Genomic DNA, 10,807 nt, shown 5'->3' with positions numbered 1-10,807 from the left:
GGCCCATTGGACTTGCAAACTTTATATGCCCCAATATAGGGGAATGCCAGGGCCAAAAGAATGGGAATGGGTGGGTAGGGAAGTGGGGGGCGCTATGGGGGAATTTTGGGATAGCATTGGAAATGTAATTGAGGAAAATATGTAATAAAAATATTAAAAATTAAAAAAGAAAGTTGTTTTAATTTCTCTTATTAATTTTAAAAAGTTATATTTTACATTGTTAATAGAAATCAAAGACTTTAGGTTGCAAGACTCCGAGATTTTTACATTGGGACCACATTAACAATGTCATTAGACAGGAAACTAGGTGAGGCAAAAAGTTCACACTTAGAGAACTCACCCAGGGTTGGATGGCATGAAGGACAGGGAAAGAGTTATACTGAATTCATGTCCTGATGGCCGACGAGTTTATGGTGTCCTGCCGAACTGGTAGTAGCAGTTAAGAATTATGTGTCTGCTACTACCAGAAGAGCAAGGGGCTTATATTCTAAGTACTTGTACTTCAAATCTATTTCCACCTCAGAAGCATTACAAACACTGTAGAAACAGACAAGTTCATAATTCTAGAAGAACTGTTAGCTAAGAATCCCATAGTTCCTGTTACCAATTCAGATAAAGGAAACTATTATTATATATAATATACACCAAAGAGGATGTGTCCCTTTGATTTTACATTTTCATCATCACAGTACTCTCACTCCCTTAGTGTAGACTTGGAGAGGATTCACGGTTGGAGAAGACTGGGTTTTGTTTGGACACTAATTTTGAATAACTTTGCCTCACGGTTTATTTATTGCTGCTGCTGATTGGAGCAGTGCAAAGCCTGAACTATTTAAGCCCATCATTTAATACACATTGATTAACTTGGACAGTGCAACTTTCCTTTTCTGAGATGATTAAAGTATGCTATACATATGGTTGTTTTCTTTATGATTTAAAAAAAAATTCAGGTTTCTCTCTTTAAAGAGAAGCCCTCTTAATTAATTTCCGAGTTTACTCAACATCAGCAGGAGAACACCCTTCTAAATTTGTCTGCAAATTTTGTCATCTGCACAAACATTCTATCATCCCACCCTTCTGGATGGGTAAATGTGATTATTGTGAGGAATGAAAGCACTGCATGACTCAATTAGCTTTGCTCTAGATATCTCTGTCCCCATACCTAAGAACAAAACTTTGGCCCCAGGCCTAACTCCACCCCCAGCCCATCTTATGTCCTCCTCATCTTATGTCCTTTTAAAGAAAAGTCTGCCTAGATTACCAACTAATAACAATACTAATTATTATTATTACTAATATTGTAGGCCGTAGCTTTGGACTGTTAAAGGCAATCACTGAAATAACCAAAGCCATCAATGGACCAGACTGTTGTCTTAGAAATCAATACGTTGATTGTGCACTAGAAAGTCATCTCTGGGTGACTGGATGACTAGGGCATCTCCTGTTCACAGCTCGCGGCATTCTTTCCGTTCTCAGTGATTAAACAGGAGACTGATTATTCATAAGCCTTCATTTATCTTCTAATTTGAATGTTCTGTTCACTATAAATAAGTATATCTGAAAAATAACTGGTCCTTGGCATTAGTTAGGAGCTTCCTGGTGTCTTTTTCATGAAGTATTTTATTTATTCATCATAGTAATCTCCTAAGTTAAACATAATCACATCAATTGGAATCAAAGAACAAGGATCGTGGTGATTTGCCTGTGGCCACACAGGAATAAACGGAGGAGGCAGTCTGTCCTGGAATGTGACTTAGTTTCCAGTTTCCTACAGACTGACTGTTCCCAGGGTTGCCTTCGTAATACCCTTGTCTGACACAAACACTCGCCTGTTGCAAATGTTGCTCAAAGTTCTTCTGCCTTTTTGTATAAAGCAACAATGCAATAATTATCAAGTAGATGTTATTTGAATGATTGTTTCATGTAATCTTTCTAATTTAGCAAAATATGGCGATTCTAATACATAGTTTTAAACTATTTTTCTTTACTAAGAAGTTTGTGCTTGCACGTAATATGTTTTGATTAAACCTCCACCCTATCCTGTCTGATCCAATTCTATTGAATTGTTCACTAATTTTCTAGTTCAAATGTTCTATTTACTATAAATGAGTGTATCTGAAAATACCCTGCCACCATTATTCCCTTCCAATTGCATGGATTCTCTGTATTCTCTCTCTTTCCTTTGTTTTTTTATCAAGCCCCTGCTTTCCACTTGGGGCTATAGTATATACATTGGTGAAGGACTGTGCACTGGATTGAAGATATATTCTTAGGGACCATATTGTTGAGGAAAATGCACTGTCCTTTTCCCAGAAGCTAGGTGCTTCTATTTGTCAGCTAGGTGTCGGATTTCCTTTCTCCCTTCATGCTGGCATTCTGTTGTTTGATTTTCTTTGGTAGGTCTTTTGCATGTAGCCAATGTCAGTTCATACCTGCCCCTACTCTGCTGTGTCTAGAAAATGCTGTTTCACCAATGGTCATCTACGGCTGCTGGTGCTTACTTTTTTTTTCTGGCTCCCTCTTCAGCCATCATCTCCAAGCATTGGGAGCAGGGTGTCATGCAGATGGGGTACCATGATGCATTGGGAGCAGGGTGTCATGCAGATGGGGTACCATGATGCATTGGGAGCAGGGTGTCATGCAGATGGGGTACCATGATGGGGTGAGCACTTCCTAGTTTCTTGTTCTCTGAACTTTGACCTTTTGTGGGTCTGTGTGTTCACAGCCGTCTCCAGAAGAGGAAACTTCTTTAAGAGATGCACTTTCTTTAAGTGTGCACTCTGCCAGTTTAACAATTATCAATGGGATGTTGTACCTTTGCCTTTTTGTATAAAGCTTTTGAAATTGAGTGCACGCTGAAGTCTATTGAAATTTGAATGCTGAATTTTCATTGAAAATAGTTAATCTATACATTAATTCCATAAACTTTAGGATGGAGAAGCTGACTCACAATTTGCTAATATGAACACATGCTACTGTTTTAAAATAATTATGCTCAACATTAGACTTCAAGTGTAAAAATCGAAGGATTGGATAGGTGCCTGGGTGGTGGACAACACTGGGTCCTCTTACAGAGATCTGGGTGTAGTTTTTAGGATCGACATAAAGTTCACTACAGAGTGAGTTCCAGGATAGCCAGGACTGCACAAAGAAACTCAGTCTTAACAAACCAAAACAAACAAACAAGCAAACAAAAAGGTAGCCCCAGTTCCAGGGCACCTAATGCCGTTTTCTGACTTTTGAGGGCACTAGGCATGCGTGTGGTGGATGTAGATATGTGCGGACAAAACACTTTATATGGATAAAAGGCAACATTTTAAAAAAACAAAACAAAAAAACCCCAAAAAACCATGAGTTCCAAGTAGAGGCAACAGTTGTACAGTCAAGTACCATCACTTTCAACAGAGGAAATCAATAATATCTAATAGTGTATAAGAGAGCATAGACAGTGACTTTTGCACTGTGTATTTTTCAATACATCAATTATTAACAAAAATAAACTGTTAGATTTTCCATTTGAGTGATTTTCTTATTTCCTAGTTGTTTTACATGAGAAAGTGATAATAAATTGATCTTTCCAGAAAGACACATTGACTGAGGAGGAAAATAAAGAGGGCGGGGGAAGGGGAGCGGGGTAGAGGGTAGGATAGGCTCCTTCCAAGGGACAATAAAACAGTATTTTAGGAAATTCATCTCATTTCTCTTATCAGTCAACCAGCATCCTGGCAGTTGGCAGCGATTTTAGGAGCTTTTATTGAAGGCTCTTGTAGCTTTCCTTCTCTGTGTATCTCAGCACCATTTCTAGCTGTTTCCCTTGGGGCATGGGGATTCATAAAGATCTTTATGAGATGGAGGAAAGCGATAAAATCTGTCAGAGGGGAAATTTACCTTCTAATCACTTCTGTTTAGGTACCATTGTAGCATCTTCACTGCTCCAGCATCCGGTATTTCCATTGCTGGATTTATTGATGAATTCATATGGTTTCTGATTATGCTTCTCCCATTTAACTTACCACATGAATTCTCTTAAATCAGGAAAGAACATTCTAAAGGCTTTTGCTCCACAGGTGACTGTCACTCGTTTTTGGAGATGTTACGTGTTGGGTGAGAGCATCAAATAGCAGAAGTCATAAGGAATGTCTTCAGGGGACAGGAAAGGTACGACATTAGACTACCCTATGGCAGTCTCAGCGCTTGCCTTGGCATGAAGCCTCCTATGAACTTAAGACATGGTAATTTATCCCTTTTAAAAATAGTTTTAATGTGCTACAGAATCAAATTTTAGTTATGTCTGTTGTTAAGAAACTTCTCAAAGGGAATCGTATCAAGACCACACAGATGAACTTGTGTACGCATATCCTGGGTCCTGACATGGCCTGTTAGAATCAACTCTCTACAAAGAGTACTGGCCATCATTGCTTGGGGACACATTTCTTAGACATCTATGATAATTCATGCCTACTTACTAGGCCCCACCTAGGACAAAAGGACTTGTTTCTGATTAACAACTAATCTGCCAAGAATACGCACACCAAACGAAGTTAGAAAAAAGAGTGGGGGTTGTCGTAAGACGCTCCATGACAGCGATTGTCAAACAGGCTCTCCAGACGTTGGAGGCAGCCTATCGCTTTTTGGAAAATATCAGGCAGCTCTGAAGCCTATGTGAATCGGAATGGGAGGATCCTTAAACTATTCTTGAAAGCTGTGTTTTCTAGCAGTTAAACATTTGTTAATTATTTATAAAGTAGGTGTCAGAGGTTAAGAACCATGACTTACAGAGCCATCTTTAAGAAAGAATAACTTACCACATGAATATCTTGAGAATGGTTCAATTTATTTCCCTCAATGATGTATGGCTCATTTTTCTAAGCTGTTGGATATCTTAGTGATTTCTTTTTCTATTTGTTTATAATTTTCTTCTGGGTGGCTGGTTGTTGTGAATAATATATTCTTCCACCAACATTAAATAAATGGTACAGCTGCTCTTCATTCTTCCCAGCATCTGAGACGGTGGGTGTCCAATGCTACTGCATGCGGCTTTAGTATAAATCATCTCTGTTTCTTAGTCAGGTGTAGGTGTTCTTAATAGATTTTGGATACCAATGTGTTGTGAGTTGCTTTTCTCCATTTATGACACACTTTTTTTCTCCACATGGCATATTTATTTGATAAAAAAAAGTTCTTAGTTTGTCAAACCTGTCTATATTTTCTATTATTGTGGTCTCATAGACCTTAATTTTGCTTAAGAAGTCTTCTTTTTCCCAAGTTGATGGACAGATTTTGTTTTTCTTCGGAATTCCACCTTCACTACCTGCTTCAGCTTATTCAAAGGCATTTGTGGATGGCGTGAGACACAGGTCCAGCTTCAGACTTGTTCCTCACATAGGTACCAAAATATACAAGCATTATTTAGCAAATAATTTGTTTCTTTCCTGCCCCTGTCCAAGGATCTAACACAAACATCTAGACTTACTTTTAAACAACCCAGTATATGGACACCAGATCTATATTGATATAAATAACAAAATACTATACTTATGGATTAAATTTTCTATTCTATGCTTGTCTATTTTTCAGATTATCTTGCCTCTTAATACATAGCCTTTTCTTCAAATAGAATTTATCTTTCATAATGATTAAATTCCTTCCACAACTCTGATGCTGATTTGGAAACAGATTAATAATGGAGTAATTGCTGTCCTTGCATCTTATCATCTGACCAGGAGGAATTTACATTTTAGACTATTAATTTTCTGTAATTAAAATTTTAGTATTTTTTCTGTAAGCATAGTTAGAATCTTTTAATATAAACATTTATAAGTATACAGTTTTAGAGGTGTTATGTTTTTATGGTATTGTGTGTAATATTCTCATCCATCTTTATTGGAGTCTACACCATTTTTCTCTTCTTGAGACTGGATTCTCACCTTTATCTCTGTGCTTCTAACTGGTCAATATTCTTCTCTCTGAAGATGACTTTTTCCTAATCCCTTCAGTGTGGGTGTAACAATGATACATTGTCCTGAGATTTTCCACCCCCCGTATGGGTTTTATATTATTGTTGTTATCGTTACTACTATTATTAGACCCTAGAGCATAGCACCAGGTTCACATTACCTTTTCACGGAGAAGAGTGAAAACATCAGCACTCTAATAAGAAATCACTTTAGAGTATTCTTTTCCATTCTTCGAAGTTATGTGTTTTCTTTCTGGGCTGCTATGCCTTAATGAAATTTACCCTCTTGGAAATTACATACTCAGAAACATTTTTATATTGATTTTTCCTTTTTTTTTTTGTAACCACTTGAAGCTCCAATTATATGATAGTAGAAATCTTGGCAGTGTCCAATATAAATCTTATATTTTTCATTTTGTGTCTTTAAGATTGATTTGTCTTTGTATCCCTGCACCTGGTGGTGGCCATGTAGCATCCGCAGGGAGTAGTGTATGAGTGCTTCACTGATGGGACTCTACTGTGCCAAGGCCCATGGAACCCTCTCCTCACTTGGCAAGGACCTGTGGTGAATTAGGTGTATGCATATTACCTAGATTGTGTGTGCTGCAAGCTCCCCTGGCTTTTGGTATGCTGTTTATACCATAACAACATTAACAACATTTAATTTCACTTTGTCATTCAGGGGCAAGGCCAGGATCATGCATGATGATTTCATGTTTTTCTCAAAACTGCCTTTATAGATCTTCTAGATGTGATCAGTAAGACTGGGCGTTTGGGGACAACTGGAGTCACACTGAGTAAGCCTATGGCAGTTGCAGAGAGCAGTGGGTCCCGCTTACATGCCTGTTCTGAGGGAGCTATGTGTGATTCCACAGAGACTTAACAAAGCTGAGTCTGATCAATAGAGACTTAAGACTGGTTCTTGGAAGGATGGTATCAGAAGTCGTTAGTTGCATATCAGGAGAGGCGGCTTGGTACAGTGAATGCATCTCTGTCTGCAATTAAAAATGTGACAGGGGTGCCATCGGGTGATTGGATTCATACCGACAGATGTTTAATCTGCCACTCACCTTTCATTACTCTGTACCCACATGTGTTATCCTCTGGCTATGTGCTCCTGTCTTCAGGACGTGCCTGGCTAGACAGTTATTTCTGGCTTGCTAAAACCGTGCTTTGAACTGTGTAGTGAAAATAAGGTTGGGGGTGAGTGATCCAGTAGGAGATAAGAAGGAGGAAGAAACTATTGGGAACATTTTGTAAGGATGGGGCTTTTATAATATTGATGTTGTGATTTCTTTAAATAAAATAGCCAGTGATGTCACTACTCCAGTGATCAGGATTGTGATTATATAAATAAAGATAGCTCCATCTATTTGGGGACCCTCATCAGAACATCAACAGATGGTCATTGTCTTCATTTTCACTGACAGCAATACATCTGTCCTCGGGTTCCAGCACTCCACTCCAGCTGGACTCTGGCATGGGCCTTTATTCTAATGTATTGGTTTCCTTTCTAATTGTTCTGAATTTAATATTAATTATGCGCATTAAACTTTAATTTAATAAATAATTATTTTATTTTTGTTATCTTAATTTTTGTCATGTTTTATGGTGTGTCTGTGAGGGAGCATTTGTATGTATGAGTGTAAGTTCCCACATTGGCCAAAGAGGGAGACAGATCCTTTGGCGCTGGAGTTACAGGACAGTGTAAGCTGGTAGGTATGAATCCTGGGAACTGAACAGCGATCCACTGAAAGACCAGCAAGTGATCTTATTCTGAACTATCTCTCTAACTCCCAATAGCGTCTTTATTTATTTTTTCTTTTCAAATTTCTTCCTTCCTTCCTTTCTTAATTTTTTTCCTTTCTTTCTTCCTTCCTTTCTTTAGTCTACATTTTATCCCCCCCCCAACTGCCCTCCTACTGCTCCACATCCCATACCTCCTCCCCACCCCACCCCCTGTCTCCACATGGATGTCCCCAACCCCACCCCACCTGATCTCTAAACTTCCTGGAGCCTCAGTCTCTTGAGGGTTAGGTGCATCATCTCTTAATGAACTCAGAACTGGTAATCCTATGCTGTACCTGTGTTGGTGGCCTCATATCAGCTGGTGTATGATGTCTGTTTGGTGGTCCAGTGTTAGAGAGATCTCAGGAGTCCAGATTAACTGAGACCGTCGGTCCTCCTACAGGGTTGCCTGTAGCTTCTTTCAGTCTTACCTGATTCAACAACAGGGGTCAGCTGCTTCTGTCCATTGGTTTGGCGCAAATATCTGCAAATGACTTTTTCAGCTGCTTGTTGGGTCTTCCGGAGTGCAGTCATGCTAGGTTGCTTTTTGTGAGTGCTCTGTAGTCTCAGTAATAGTGTCAGGTCTTGGTACCTCCCCTTGAGTTGGATCCCAATTTTGGGCCTGTCACTGAACCACATTTTCTTCAGGTTCCTCTCCATTTCCAACCCTCCAGTTCTCTCAGACAGGAATAATTATGGGTCAGACTTTTGACTGAGGGTGGCAATCCCATCCCTCACTTGATGACCTGTCTTCCTACTGGAGGTGGGCTCTTTAAGTTCCTTCTCCCTACTATTGGGTATTTCATCTAAGGTCCCTCCCTTTGAGTCCTGAGAGTCTGTTACCTCCCAGGTTCCTGGTCCATTCTGGACGGTATCTCCAACCCCCTATAATATATAATTTTATAATATTATCAATAATATATAATTATAATATACTATATTATTATATTATATTGTATATAATAAGTATTACATATATAAAATATGTGTTATTATATAGTATATATATATAAACTACATAATATATGTATGTAGAATATAATGTATATACATATATATGTAATCGCATACATTTATGTATGTTACAAGTAAATTTAGTTAAGTATAAAGCAATGACTTTTTATGTCTTTTCAACCATCCACAGTGTCATTTATCCCTCCGTTCTCTTTTTGCACCTCTATTGTCCTCTCTCTCCTTCCCCAGTTAAAGTATCTCCTTGAAGCACTCTAAATCTCCTTCCATCTTGGTCACTTTTTATCTTTCCTGGTTTCTGTGGTTACATTGGGCTTTATAATCAAGTCTATAGGTTCAGAGATAAGGTACACAAATAAAGAGAATATATGATGTTTTCCCTTCTGGATCTGGGTTACATCACTTATTATGTTCTAGTTTCATCCATTTGCCTGAAAATTGAGTAGTTTTTAATATATCTAATGGTACCTTCATTCTATCTTATTTGTTTATTAAATGGCATACTTATTTTTTGTTTGTTTCTGGTAACATCCATATGAATAGAATTAATGCATATATCTCTATGCCTTCAACTTCTGACAGTCAAACAAGAGTATTGGCAATAGATACATTACCTTTGGGGGGGGATCATCTCTTGGACTTCCCTAATAAACAGGAAATAGTGGTTTTGGTGTTCTTAGTCTTCTTATTTGGTTATTTGCTTTTTGTGTCTGGTACTTTGAATAAGTTTTAGATATTCCAAACAGTGTTTATAAATATTGTGAAGATAACTGAGCCACTGAAATCTTCATAAGTTCTAAAGTTACCCAAGTCCATCATCTTGTAATCTCTAATACAGTTTCTATCCCAGTGATAACCTCACCAGTGTGTTTCCCTAATGTCAGTCACCTGGCAAAGATTATAAAATAAAGCACAAAGGAAGGAGAACAAGTGGGGAAGAGGAGAGGCTTGCCTGTTTATTACTTTCCATGTTCCCCCTAGTTTAATATTGTTCTCTTATCTCACATCTATAATACTTCACAAGGCACTTACCTTCTGGACTGTTCTCCTTAGACATTTGTGTAACATTCCCTCACTCATCCTTCAGAACCCACATTGGTAGCAGCCTCCAGACCACTCCCTACCTCATTAGCTTTTATTTGTCACTCCTGTCTCTGTTTAAATCGTCCTTCAGCATTCATTGTTGGATTATGCTAGCATGCTTCTGATCACTTTGGACTGAATTTAACTTTTATGGAATTGTAAGAGAGATGGCATTCATTTATGATGCTGTGATGGAAAGTTTAAAAGTAATACAATAACTGAAGAGAAATATTTCCTCTCCTATTAGCCTTAAAAAATCCCTGAAACTATGTATTGGTAATATTCAATTTATCTCGAGTATATTTCAGCTGAGTCTTAATAATTGTTATTGGATGATTCAGCTTATCATGGATGGTCATCCCTGGGTTGGTGGTTCTGCCTGCTACAAGAACTCAGGCTGAGTAACCATAAGGAGCAAGCTAGTGATCATCACTCCTCCATGGCCTCTGAGACAGCTCCTACCTCCAGGTTCCCACCTTATATGGCAAGCTGTAAGCTAACATAAACCCTTCTCTTACTTACTAAGTTGCATTTTATCACAGCAATACTAAGCTTACTATAGTACCAATATATTGAATAAATTATGGGGCTTAGCCCATGTATTGACTTGAATAGTTTTGTTCACTACAGACTCCTGTGCTTGAATGTTTGGCCAACAGAGAGTGACACTAATAGGAGGTGTGGCCTTGTTGGAGGAAATGGGTGAGGGTCAACTTTGAAGGCTCCTAGTGTTGTTCTTGTGCAGGTCACCTTTAGGCAATCATGTTGTTAAGAATTATGTACTGAGCAGGAGATAATATCATGACATGATTTTGATTTTGGTGTTGAGGTTCATACATTCTTTCTGCCTCCTCTTTCTAGATGTCCCCTTAACTTTAAGCATAGGGGCAAATTCAGTGACTCTGTTAATCAGGTAAAAGCCAGCTTTGGTTTTCAAGTTATAAACATATCCATAGAAATTTAAAAGTGTGTTTTAAATACACATTTGAGGAATTTCTTTTTTTTTTT

This window comes from Mus caroli, chromosome 14 (assembly GCF_900094665.2).
Source record: "Mus caroli chromosome 14, CAROLI_EIJ_v1.1, whole genome shotgun sequence".
Taxonomy (NCBI): domain Eukaryota; kingdom Metazoa; phylum Chordata; class Mammalia; order Rodentia; family Muridae; genus Mus; species Mus caroli.
The sequence above is the reverse complement of the archived record's forward strand: the minus strand, read 5'-3'. Positions refer to the sequence as shown.